At 35.7% G+C, this 12,697-nt stretch overlaps 1 protein-coding gene across 3 annotated transcripts in view; it reads right to left on the bottom strand.

Annotated features, from left to right (window-relative positions):
* GLYATL3 (glycine-N-acyltransferase like 3) overlaps nucleotides 1-11,845 on the bottom strand; it is a 73,480-nt gene extending 61,635 nt beyond the window's left edge. For 2 of the 3 annotated variants that reach the window (XM_007484059.3, XM_007484062.3), the window contains exon 1: nucleotides 11,715-11,845. The gene's annotated coding sequence lies outside the window, so the exon portion shown is untranslated. The remainder of the gene's footprint in view (nucleotides 1-11,714) is intronic. The other variant, XM_007484061.3, reaches the window with a different exon arrangement.
* Between the last annotated feature and the right edge of the window lie 852 nt (nucleotides 11,846-12,697).

Raw genomic sequence — 12,697 nt, 5'->3', positions numbered from 1 at the left:
AGTTTCTACTTTAAAAATTTGACCACTATTCCGTTTGGTGTACATATGTTAAATAACAAAATTTCTTCATTGTCTATACTGCCTTTTATCAAGATATGATTACCTTCCTTATTATCAGATCTATTTTTGCTTTAGCTTTGTCTGAGCTTATGATTGCTACTCCTGCCTTCTTTGTCTCAGTTGGAGTCTAATAGATTCTGTTCCTGCCTCCTACCTTTACTCTGGGTGTATCTACTTGCCTCAAATACATTTCTTGTAAACAACATATGGTAGGATTTTGGTTTTTAGATCACTCTGATATCTGCTTCTATTTTATAGGTAAGTTCATCCCATTTACATTCACAGTTATGATTACTATCTGTGTATTCTCCTCTATCTTGATTCCCTCTTTTAACTCTGCCCTTTCTTCTTTCCCTCCATCCCAGTGTTTTGCTTTTAATCACCCCCCCATTCCCCCTTCCTTATGTTATATCCCCTTCCCACCACCTCCCTTCTTATTACCCTCCTACTTCTCTTTAGGGTCTCTTAATCACCCCCAACTTCTCATACTCTTAGCTTACTCCTCTCCTCACCATTCCATTTCTTATCCCCCTTCTACTTCTCTACAGAGTAAGATAGGATTCTATATACCAGTTAATATGGCTATTCTTCCCTCTCTGAGCCAATTCCAATGAGAATAAGGTTTGAGTATTACCCATCACCACCCTCATCCTTCCCACCCTTGTTATAATATTCCCATCCCTGACCCATGCCTCTTTATGTGATATAATTTATCCTCTTTTACTTCTCTCTTCCTGTTTTGTTTAGTACAATCCTCTTTTCCACCCCTAGTTTTTTTTACATATCCTAAATAGCTTATTAAAACACCATCTATCTATGTATATTTCTTCTAACTACTATGAGATTGTTAATAATTTTTAAGAGTTACAGATATAGTTTTTCCATATAGAAGTATAAACAATTTGACCTTATTAAAGCCCTTTTTTCTCTCTTTATTATTTACCTTTCTCTGCTTCTCTTTAATATTGTATTTGGGCATCAGATTTTCTGTTTAAGTCTGGTATTTTCTTCAGTAATGCTTAGAAAACCATTTTACTAAATGACTGTACTTTCCCCTGAAATAATATAATCAGTTTTGATGGGTAGATTATTTTTGGTTGTAAACTAGTTCTCTTGCCTTCTGAAATATCATATCCCACACCTTCCAGTCTTTCAATGTGGAAGCTGCCAGATCCTGTGTAATCCTTACTGGGGCTCCATGATATCTGAATTGTTTCTTTTTGGAAGCTTGCAGTATTTTGTCCTTGGCCTGAGAATTCTTGAACTTTGCTATAACATTCCTGGGAGATGTCATTTGGGGACTTATTGAAGGATATGATCCTTGTATTCCTTCTATCTCTCTTTTATCCTCTTGTTAAAGAACATCAGAGTAGTTTTCTTGGAAAATTTCTTGTATTATGATCTAGAGTTTTGTTGTTGTTGTTGTTGTGACTTTCAGGTAGTCCAGTAATTCTTAAATTATCTCTCCTCCATCTGTTTTCTGGTTCAGTTGTTTTTTCAATAAGATATTTCATATTTTCTTATATTTTTTTCATTCTTTTGATTTCATTTTATTGTTTGCTAAGGTCTCATGAAATCATTAGCTTCATTCTGCCCAATTCTAATTTTTAATATTGAATTACTTCCATGACTTTTTGATCTTCCTTTTTCATTTGATCCATTCTACTTTTCATGGTGCTCTTTTCATTTTTTTTCCCTAAGAGGTCAATTCTGTTTTTTAAAAAACTTTTTCTCTGGATTGGATTTTTGTGCCTCTTTTTCCACTTCAACAACTTTGTTTTTTAAACTATTTCATTTTTGTATTACTTTAATTTCTTTTTTCCATTTTTCTTCAACCTATATTATTTGTTTTTTAATTCCTTTTTGAATCCTTCAAAAATTTAAGATCAATTCCCAGATTTTTTTGAAGTTTTGCATGTAGTTGTTTGGATCTCACTATCTCCTGCTGATTTTGTTCTTTCTTCTTTTTCTTCATAGAAATTTTCAAAGTTTAAGGGTTTTGGTTTTTATTTTGTTTGTTTGTTTGCTGTTTGCTCATTTTCCCAGGCTTTTTTTTTTTGCCTGTGGCCTGAGAATTCTGAAAACTGTTTGCTGATTCTGTCTCCTTGGCTGACTTGCAGAGTTAGACACTCTGAGGTATTTTTTATTTTGCCCAGAGCTAAATCTTCATTGTTGCTGTGGAGTCTTGAAAGAGTCCAGTACTGTGGACTTCCACATCTCACTGCAAGCTGGTGCCAGGGCCTGGGACTTCAAGGAGTGGCTCTGAAGTGCTCTTTTGCTATTTTAGGCTGCATTCTAGAATTCCAAATTTGGCCTATGATCAGGTGTTCTGAATCTTGTGTTGTAGGTAGGAGGGATGTTTGTTCAGCACTCCTCTGTGTGCAATTTTGCTTACAGTCCCTGCTTATGTTGTGAAAATCAACTCTTTCTGCCTACATTTCTAGTTGATGTGGATTGGCAGTGGGTAGTAAGGGATAGTAATGGGAACAGGACCCTCATACTCTAAAATCTTGCATTTCTCACTAGTTATCACTAATTAAAAATGAACTACAACACCTGTAGTTTCATCATTAATCAAACATGAATTGTAGATTATTCAATTCTCTACTCTGTGTACCAGACTGGGAATGCTAGGCATTTGCTTTGTACCTGTTATGTTTTATTGATTGCTTATATTGTTCTTAGAAATAATTATCTATAGTAGTCCTCTAATGTACTGTGTCCCCTCCCCATGTTTCCACTCTGAAAGGACATCAAGACCTCTCCCTGAAAAATGATGACAAAGTCAACAATGGAGGAATGTGGAACCTGCTTACTGAGGTCCCCCAATCTTGCACATGCTCCTTATTACCTGTGGCAATAAACCCAAAAATATACCTCCACCTGTTTGGAAAAAGAGGTGCTAAACAATTAGACCCCACTAAATATGCCAAACCTGATCCATAGGGTGTAGAAGCTACCACTTCTTGGTGGAAGCTGTCACACTGCAATGGAAGCTACAGAGGAACTACCACTATCAGCTCCATACAGGCTACTCTACTAGCTCCTGGGTTTGTCAATCAGCCCTAAGACTACCTGATTATCCCCCAGTCTTTTAAAACCACAACTTTAAATAAAATTCTTTTTTTTTATTTGGAATGGAATAATGGAATAAACAAAGTTTGAGTCTCCCATTCTTGGGGTGAGACCTTAATACAAACTTGGGTGTGTTTCTCCCACATCAAAGTTGTGTTCAGTGGAAGAGTCCCCTTACCACATCCTGCTTTGACTCCTATTGTTTTAAGGCACCTTCTAAAGATCAGTTTGGAAGGACAGTCAGAATAATTTCAGTTTTCATTGCTACTAAGCCACCATCTTAGCTTCATCTCCAATTTAAGTTTTAAAGGTCTTCAAAACCTGGTCCCCTTCTTGCCTTTCCCATCATTTTTAATGTGATCCCCCATCTCCCTGCTATTAACTGAAAAGAAAATTTCAATTTATCCATTTTATATTATATTATTAATCATAAGCTGAGTGATTATATATAATCCTTTACTCAGTAAACTGCTAGTTAGTAATTAGAGTTAGACCAAGTTATTAAAATGAAATGTATATAAGTATAATAAAAGATAAGGAATTCTTAATCTTTATAATAAGTAAGGATAGATAGAATGTAATAGCAAGTGATAAAATTAAGAGTTTCTGAAATGCTAGAAATTGTGACATTTTCCTGTGCCACATACTCTAGAGGTTAAACTATTGAGACAAGGGCCCCTGACCTTGTAACATCTTGAGTAGGACACCCAAAAAAGGAGTTCAGACCTTACTAACTCAACTCAGAAGGAAAAGGACAAAGAGTCTGACTCAGTTTTAACCTTTTTTTCTTTAAGCTGGAATTTATTAACCATTTTATCAAAACATTCCCAATTCACTTAGGAACATATTTTGTGTATCTGTTAATGACCTCTGTTTCTGTTAAGAACTGTCAAAGGCTTATAAAACCACATGCCAACTTTAAGAAGAGATTTTTCCTGGGTCTTGATCAATGGCACATGTTAAACCCAGTGGAATTGCACGTCAGATATGGGAGGGGACTGAGAGGCGAGGAGGGAAGGAACATGAGTCTTGTAACCATGGAAAATTATTCTAAATCATCTAATTAAATTTTTTTTAAAAAAGAAGAGGTTTTCCCCATAGTCTGGGCATGACTACAAACCTCTGACTTTTGAATTTGTGTCCACAAATAAATGGAAGATCTTCGTCTCAGGAATCTAGTCTTCATTTTGTACAATTGGCAACTCAGATGGGACAGAGAAAAGGACTTGGGACCCCAATGTCCCTCAGGAAAAATTTCTCAGGGATGGCTGGGAAATCTCTTTGAGGGACTCTCTGGATCCTGATTCTTCTTCATCAAAAGAACTTATTCACCCTGAGAAGAAGCAACCACATCTCTTAAGGAGAGATTCTTTCATGGGCTGTTTTGTGTTACCTTGTCATTGTTTTTGTTTTGTTAATAGCTATTCTTCTAATACTTGTAGTGAGACACATGCATTAGAAATCTGGCTTGTCTGCCTGAAATTTAAGAAGGCTGGATTGTTCAACTGAATTTTAAGTGGACTAGTTTGTGAATTTTAAGTGAGCTGGTTTGTGTGGTTGATTTTTGGGTTGGCTTGTGCAGCCACCAGGGTTTTGAATAACTTAGATGCTTCTTTTCATTCTATCATTTCTTCTCAGAAAAAGGTTCCAGACCAGTGTCTTGACAAGGACATGTCTAGGAGATAGGAAGGAATAACTTTGCTAAAAGAAATTTTTGTTAACAAAGATCTTTGTCTTTCTTAGGGGAAGGCAAGCTTACATGGACCTTACTTACCTAAGTGTATTAATTGCTTGTTATTCATGAGCTCTAGAATTAATTTACCTTTGAGAGAAGTCTTCCAAGTTGTGCATTTGAATACCAAAAGCATTTTAAATTGGCTAACTATTCATACAGGCTCAACTAGAGTCTTGACTGCTTTAAGAAATAGTAGAGACAAGGTACAGAGTATATTATTTATGCCACTTCAGAAGATAGCTTCTTAGACTGTTATCACAAGCTATAAATTTATTGGAATTGGCTGCTGAAATGACTTTCTTCTGATGACTTAATAGCATTTAACAGCAATAAGGATATGTTTTATAGTATATAATATATCTGTCCCCTAAAATAATTGTGCTTAACAGATCTCTGTATATCTCTATAATGTAAGTGTGTAGATTAGATAAAGTAAAGGAAACCTGTTAAAGTTTAAAAATTCTCACAGCTAGGCTCTAAATTACCAAGAAATAGGAAGTGAAAATTCTATTCCATTAGAAACCCCTCTTGAGTAATTAATTAAAATTTAGGGGGAAAGCAAAACTCCCTGTCCAATCTAGAATAAAAAAAACCCAAGGCAATCAAACTGAATAAGATCTGGTCCTAGAATGTCAGAAACTCCTCAGATGATCTGTTTTAGTCAATATTTGGATGTTTAAAGCAAAAAATTTTCAAAGAACTTAGAATTGTCCTTCAAACAACATCCAGAACATATGCATTGCTGGTATTGTTAGTACAAACTGGTCAATTTGTCAAGGAGAGAGGGAGAGAGACAGAGACAGAGACAGAGACAGACAGACAGAGAGACAGAGAGAATCTAATGCAAATATTTAGAATGCATCATACTTTTAATCCATCTGATTTAGCAGTCTGGGAAAAAAAAAAGGTACTCCAAACTTTGATGAGGATTCCCTCAATGCAACAAAATTGTTTCAAGAAATATTTAGGGGCTTTAATCCAAATTGGACAGATAGTACTGAACTGCTTGATACAATTCTCACCCAAGGAGAAAAGACTGCTGTTAATTGAGGCTACTTATAAATGACTAATAACTGGAATGTCAGAATGACAGAATGCTCAGAATTGGGAAATTTAGAACCCTCGCTGGGACCTTAAAAGCCCAGCAGATTATATGATAGACTAGTCCAAGGAAGAAAGGCTTTAATTAGGGGAATGGAGGACTGTGCATAGAGACCAGAGACTTTTAGTAGATTTTAGGAGAGTCTTCAAGAAGAAAAAGAGACTCCCTAATCAGATTTATGATTGCTTTTGAAAGGGGGCTAAAAGGTATGCAGGATTGGAACCAAATAATCCCAGAAATTATAGGATCCTGAACACAGTTGTTGATTAACCAATCTTCCACAGAAATCAGAGATTATTTCCACAATAATTGTCAATGGTGGCATGAGAAAACTACAAGGGAGCTTAAGACCATACTATTATATTTAGTTGAGAGAGAAAAGAAAAAGGAAGACAAAAAGAAAGGGAAATCAGAGTCAAAAAATATCTTGGCAATCACCTCAGAATATATATCCAAGGCAGAAAGAGGCAAACTTCTTAAATATTATTACTGTGGCAGAAAGGGATACCTTATTGACGAATGCAAAGTTGGACAAAGAGAACAACAGAGAAAGCTCCATAATAATCAGTTTCCTAGATGAGAGCAGGACTGTTTTCAAAGCTATTATGAATGCAAACATAGGGAAAAAGGCAAACCCTATAAAGAAAATACTACATTAAAGTAGGTGGAGAGTGAGGGGGGGTGGCCAGAATCATTCCTAGAAGATAAGTTTGTGATTCCAGAATCTGATGTTCTTATTGCTCCTGCCATATCTGTCACTGCCTCCTCTTGCACTGCAGAACCCAATGTCTCTATTAAGACAAATGATATTGTTTATATTTGCCTAATAGATATAGGAGCTTCTTTGGCTATTCTCACCACTTTGCCAGAATCTTCAAAATTTAGTGGTACTCAGTCTATCATTGAAGTCTCTGGAGGAATTCAGATAGTAGATATCTTATCATTAATATAATTTACTATAGGACTTTTATCTGTAGAGCATTCATTTTTGTTTGTGACTAAAATTAATATTTTGGAAGAGATTTTATGTAAATTAAGAGCTACTAGTGGTTATGCTGATGATGGTTCTTTGTCCCTATATTTACCTAAAAAAATACCTTACCATGCTTCCTATATTATTAGGTGCTAACCCTTTTACAGAAAAAGAGCCCCTTATAGGGTCTCCAAATGTATATACACTTATAGGGCCATGTCCAAATTTAATGTCAGTCCCAGAATCATTACAGACTATTTATTCTACTGATGTAGGATTGTCAAAATCAGCTGTACCTATCACCATAAATGTAAATGGAGGGCCCCCTCCCTATACACTATAATATCCTTAATCCAAAGAAGTTATTGAAGAAAAAGAGACTATTACTAATTCACTTATTGATAAGGAAATCCTAATAAAATGTTGGTCAGTCTGTAATTCACTTATACACCAAGAAACAAACCTAAACCAAGTATAGATAACAAATAATGTACTTTTTTGGTCAAGAGCTCAGGATTATTAATTCCTGTGTTATAGCTAGACATCCAATAGTATCTAACCATTGTCCATTGTCTCCACCATTCCATGCACTGCCAAATGTTTAACTGTTATTTTTATTCTGCTTATCATACTATTCTATTCATGAATCTGCAAGGTATCTGTTTGTATTTACTTGGAAATCTGGGCAAGACTATCTCAAAGGTATGTAGAAAGCCCAACTCTTTTCTCACAAAATTTGCAGCAAGATTCAGCTTTAATTTCTTTTGAAGCCTATTCTTTGATACTTTGATAACTTATTTCTAGCCTCCTCTGAGGTGAAATTAGATTCTGTTACCCTAAAAACTATGATTCCCAGCTAAACTACCATCCCCAGCAAAAGCTATGATTCCCAGAATCCCACTCATTTCCTGTTGTAGACTAGATATAAATTGGGTGGAATTCCATGTCTAGCTCTCTTTCTTTCCTGTTGGTAGCTTTGTGGAGTGGGTCCTTTTGAGAAGGCAGATTAACTTAATCACGTGGTTCTATTAATAATAAACTTTATAAAAATAATACTTGAAGTATTGGACATTAATTTAACTCTTACATTGATGATGATGTTTGTGAAAATGATAGTTGTTATGAAAGAGGACAATGATGCCTTTCTCATGTTGCATATTTAGATTTTCTTCTATTAGAAGGTTCCTTCATGATCATACCTAAATGAGTCCAGATAAAGGAACCAAAGACCAAAAAAGCAATTCCTTACAATCCTCGGAACAGTGGGTTACTGCAGACAATGGGTACCTGCATATGGCGAACTCATAAAACCTCTGATTGCCTTAACTAAAGATTCTGTTCCAGAACCATTGTGTTTTTAGCCTGAGCTCTTAACTGCTTTAAAGGAGCTAAAGAAATCTTTACTCTCAGCACCAGCCTTTGGTCTGCCATAAAGAAATAAATCTGGACCAAAATAAGAACTGAAATGAACTTTTATTTATGGGCAAATAATCAGTGGCCTAATCACATGCAGTCTGATGAAAAATATCTTGTATATTCAAAGGTGTTTTATGGGCTTTTGACAGTTCAGATCAGTGTTTAATAAAACCAAGTGATCAATATATGCTAGCTAATAATTAATAAAGCTAGTAGTACAAAGTCCAAGCATTTTGTTGATCCTATACTTAATACCCTCAGACAATGACTCTAGGAAGAGACTTAAAAATAAATAGTCATCCTTCTGGGATTTAGAATCTAAGGATCCTTTTGGTTACGTGAATTCTTATAGAAACAAATACTAGTAATATATTCCTTCTTCTGCAAATGATTCTAAGATCACTTCTGTTACCTTTATCTGAAATCAGGATTTAGTCAAGCTGTGTATTTAATATTCTAAGATTGATAACAGGGAACTCAAGCAAACTCTTCTTATCTATCATGGTTAATTAACAACTGAGATTACGTTTTCTAACATCATAAGTCACAGATACTACCTAAAGCATTATGTGAAATGAATTGGTTTATAATAAATGATATAAAAAGTGTTGCATAATTCTAACCATAAGAAAGCAATTAAGAGAAACTGATTCTCTAAGCCAAAAAAGAATTAGGTTTACTGTAAGAGGGCTGGTCTCACAATAAAGTCAGACTTCTGGTCAAGACCAAAAAACCACAAACACTGTGAGAGACCTTCCTATATACCCTAAAGAATATCACAACTTATACACCAAGTAAAAATAATCCAAGACCATGTTAAAAATAGAGCAGGACGTAGGAGAAGTCATTTAATGATGACTTGAAGGTCACTTGATACCATGTTAAAAATAGAGCAGGACGTAGGAGAAGTCATTTAATGATGACTTGAAGGTCACTTGATAGACAAGGGGGAAATGGGGAAGTGGTACCAGGCTTTGAAGCCAGGCACAGGTCTAGTGACCTATACTGGATCATGAGTTTAAGACCATAATTATTGTGAAACCTTAATACTTATACTAAAATAATCTCCAAAGGCCTTCTAGAATCATTACTTATGCCGACTCTCTTGGAATTACAATTATAATTAACTCAAAACTACTGCAACATTAAAATCTAATCCTCATATAAGGGGTAGAGGATTTTTCACTCACAAAAGAAATAAAATGCAAGCTAATTTATTCAGTTCCTTTCATCACATTCTGAACATGTTCTGAAGTGTGTTGATTATAATTTTGATAGCACTTTATATTACACGGAGGGCAGTCCTATATGAAGTATGCATAGTCCAGAAGGGGCATTCCTTTACTGAGATGCATAATACAAACAAAATGGAATACAACAGTACTATGTTACAATATTCTTAAGTCAATAACATATTTTTTCCATCAAAGTGATATTTAGATTATGACTTAGCTGCCTTTTTTTTTATTTATAAGATGTAAAGAACTGTAGTATTCTGGAATCTTAAACAGTAGGGACCAAGGTGTTGTGGAGGGCTGGAGATTAACCCTTGGTCTTGGGAGGGTGCCCTTTCAAGAATGAGAGACTCCAATGGAAACCCTTTAAAGACACAGAGATTTATTTAGGTTGAATGGTCAGGAGGCAGTGTGCAGGACCAACTGCCTCCCTGAACAGAAAAAAGTTTAGGATTTTTATATCCTAAAAGGATTGGGTTAAGTGAATTGGAAAGGAAGAATGGGGAGGGGGCTGAACAATGAGAACACACAAGTGGGGCAGTCAGGGGAGAAGAGATAACAGAATAGGTGCCTTTGGATCTGGGGGCTTAAACATAAGCAAACATCTTTTATGACAACCTCATCATACAGGTGGGTCTGGGGGCATAGTACAAGTATACATCCTTTATGGCAACCTGATCATGTTACCCATCTTGAGAAACCTGGGGATGCTTGGGATCATAAGTGATGCTTGAGGTGTAGGGATCATAAATGTGGGTAAGTTATCTGGAGAAACCTAAAGTGTTTGAGATGTTAATATGAGGGGTTTGAAATCAGTATTCTCTAGGCTTAGCAAAATCTGTGTGGGCTTTAAAGTAATTAGGGTATTTAACATAACAGTGAGCATAAAGAAATGGAATTGAAGGAAAAGTTAAGGGTAAAGATATTTTCTGGCTGTAATTCAAGTTAGGAAATACATCGGGGAGGGTAACCAGAGAAAACCAATCTAAGGATCTGATTGAATCTTGAATATCTCATGTTCAGACCCTTATCTTAGAGACAGAGGATCCTATGTTGTTCAGCTTCCAGCCCTACAAGGTGAATTCTTCATGTAATCTTTTACCTATAGTGTCTCTAGAAATTTGGGGAATATTGGGGGACCCTGGTGCCCACCACAAAGGAAAGAGAATTTCTCTTGTAGATGAATTCTAGGTGAAGAACCTTGATCTGACATAATCTAAGAGACAAACAGATTTTGGGATAACCCATAGTAACTCATTAGAAATAGAATACTCTGGTCTAAGAATGTTATATGAATAAGAATCAAGAGTCACACCTAGGATATTCACATGCCAAACAGCATTGTCACTATCATCTCTGTTTACATGAATCATCATAACAGAAGCCTTTGTTTCTTTAACTGACTTCCAGCAACATTTAAAAAGCAAGCTAGTTAATTTAAGTAGAAACTTGTTACAACAGTTAAAATATCTCAAAATACATGGTCCTAGGAAAATGATAAGCAAAATAATCAATACCCATCTGTCTATAGTAGAAAAAATGCCTGAACCTGCTAGCCAGCTGAAAGCAGAGGAGAGCCATGAAAAGGGATCCCAACCAAGAGTTGGAGACCTGAGTTCCTTCTCTAATTTGGTGTATTTTAGTGAAGACTCCTTGGAGAGCACTCACATCAAAATCATTTCACCTGTGCAATTAATGTAGTAACAGAAAGATTGGTTAATCCCAGCACAGACTCATCCTTAAGGAGATCTAATGAGGTCAAGAACTAATCAGTTTTGAATGACCACCTGTGCCAAAGAATTTGCAAATTTATAATAGTACTATTAATATGTGCTAACTCTTGAGCAGTGAACTGGGCTGTTTCCAAGTTCCACAGAGAGATTTTTAACTGAATTTATAACAAAATGTGAGCCAGATGCTAGAACTATAGATGTCATAAATCTTGCAAAAAGAGAGACTTGTGCAGCCTCATTATCTGCTATAGAAATAGTTTCTCTCTTTATCCCTTTATGCCAATAAGCTCCACATTTCCAAAGACATTTTTTCCTAATGCAGTATTATTACCTCTTCCTCTTTTTTTGTTTACATATAAAACCTAGAAGGAATAATTCCTCTCACCTTATGAAATACCTTTGTTTAATCTCTCTCTTCAGTATACACATCACTGTTAGGAGGAGAATTTTCCATTTCTTCTTATATTAGAAGTTTGCAAAAGTGGTTGAGAGAACTCCACAAAGCAGGAATTGCCACATAGACTAGACCTTGAGACTTTTCATTGCATAACTTTCAACCAGGAGAGAAAGTATACTTAAAAATTAACCAATACCATAAGCTTTGTTTCCAGGGGTCACAAATATCCATGGATACTCTGGGGGCAGTTAGTTGCTTGCCAGAAGAGACCTGTTACTGTATGTCAAAGTAACATGTAAGGAAGTTAAGTGTATGCTTGATCTATTTGAAATGGAAATTACTTTTTTCCTTTAGGATGAAATGATGATACCTTTGCACATAAAAATGATTAAGCCTTCCAATTTTTGACAAGTCAAGACTATATTCATAATCTCCTTTTCCCACAAAAGTAGAATTCTTTCTTTTTGGGGTTGCTACAAGACATAAAAGGAAATGAAGAGTTAGTTGTTGTACCAGGAGAAGTGGGAGCCTGCTTTTCTTTGTTTTCATAAACTCCTATGGTTTAGAAAGGGGTTTGAAATCAATATTCTCTAGGCTTAGCAAAATCTGTATGGGCTTTAAAGTAATTAGGGTATTTAACATAACAATGAGCATAAAGAAATGGAACTGAAGGGGAAGTTAAGGGTACAGGTATTTTCTGGCTGTAATTCAAGTTAGGAATTATATCATGGAGGGTAACCAGAGAAAACCAATTTAAGGATCTGATTGAATCTTGTATATCTGATTGTATATCCAGCTACCAACTTGTTCTATCACACCTGCTTCTTTGAGTTGCATTCCAACTAAAGTGTCTTTCTTGGGGGCAGCTGGATAGTTCAGTGGGTTGAGAGCTAGGCCTAGAGATGGGAGGTCCCGGGTTCAATTTTGACCTCAGACACTTCCCAGCTGTGTGACCCTGGGCAAGTCACTTA

The sequence above is a fragment of the Monodelphis domestica genome, chromosome 2 (genome assembly GCF_027887165.1).
Source record: "Monodelphis domestica isolate mMonDom1 chromosome 2, mMonDom1.pri, whole genome shotgun sequence".
NCBI classification, from domain to species: domain Eukaryota; kingdom Metazoa; phylum Chordata; class Mammalia; order Didelphimorphia; family Didelphidae; genus Monodelphis; species Monodelphis domestica.
This window is presented reverse-complemented; position numbering and strand designations above follow the sequence as displayed.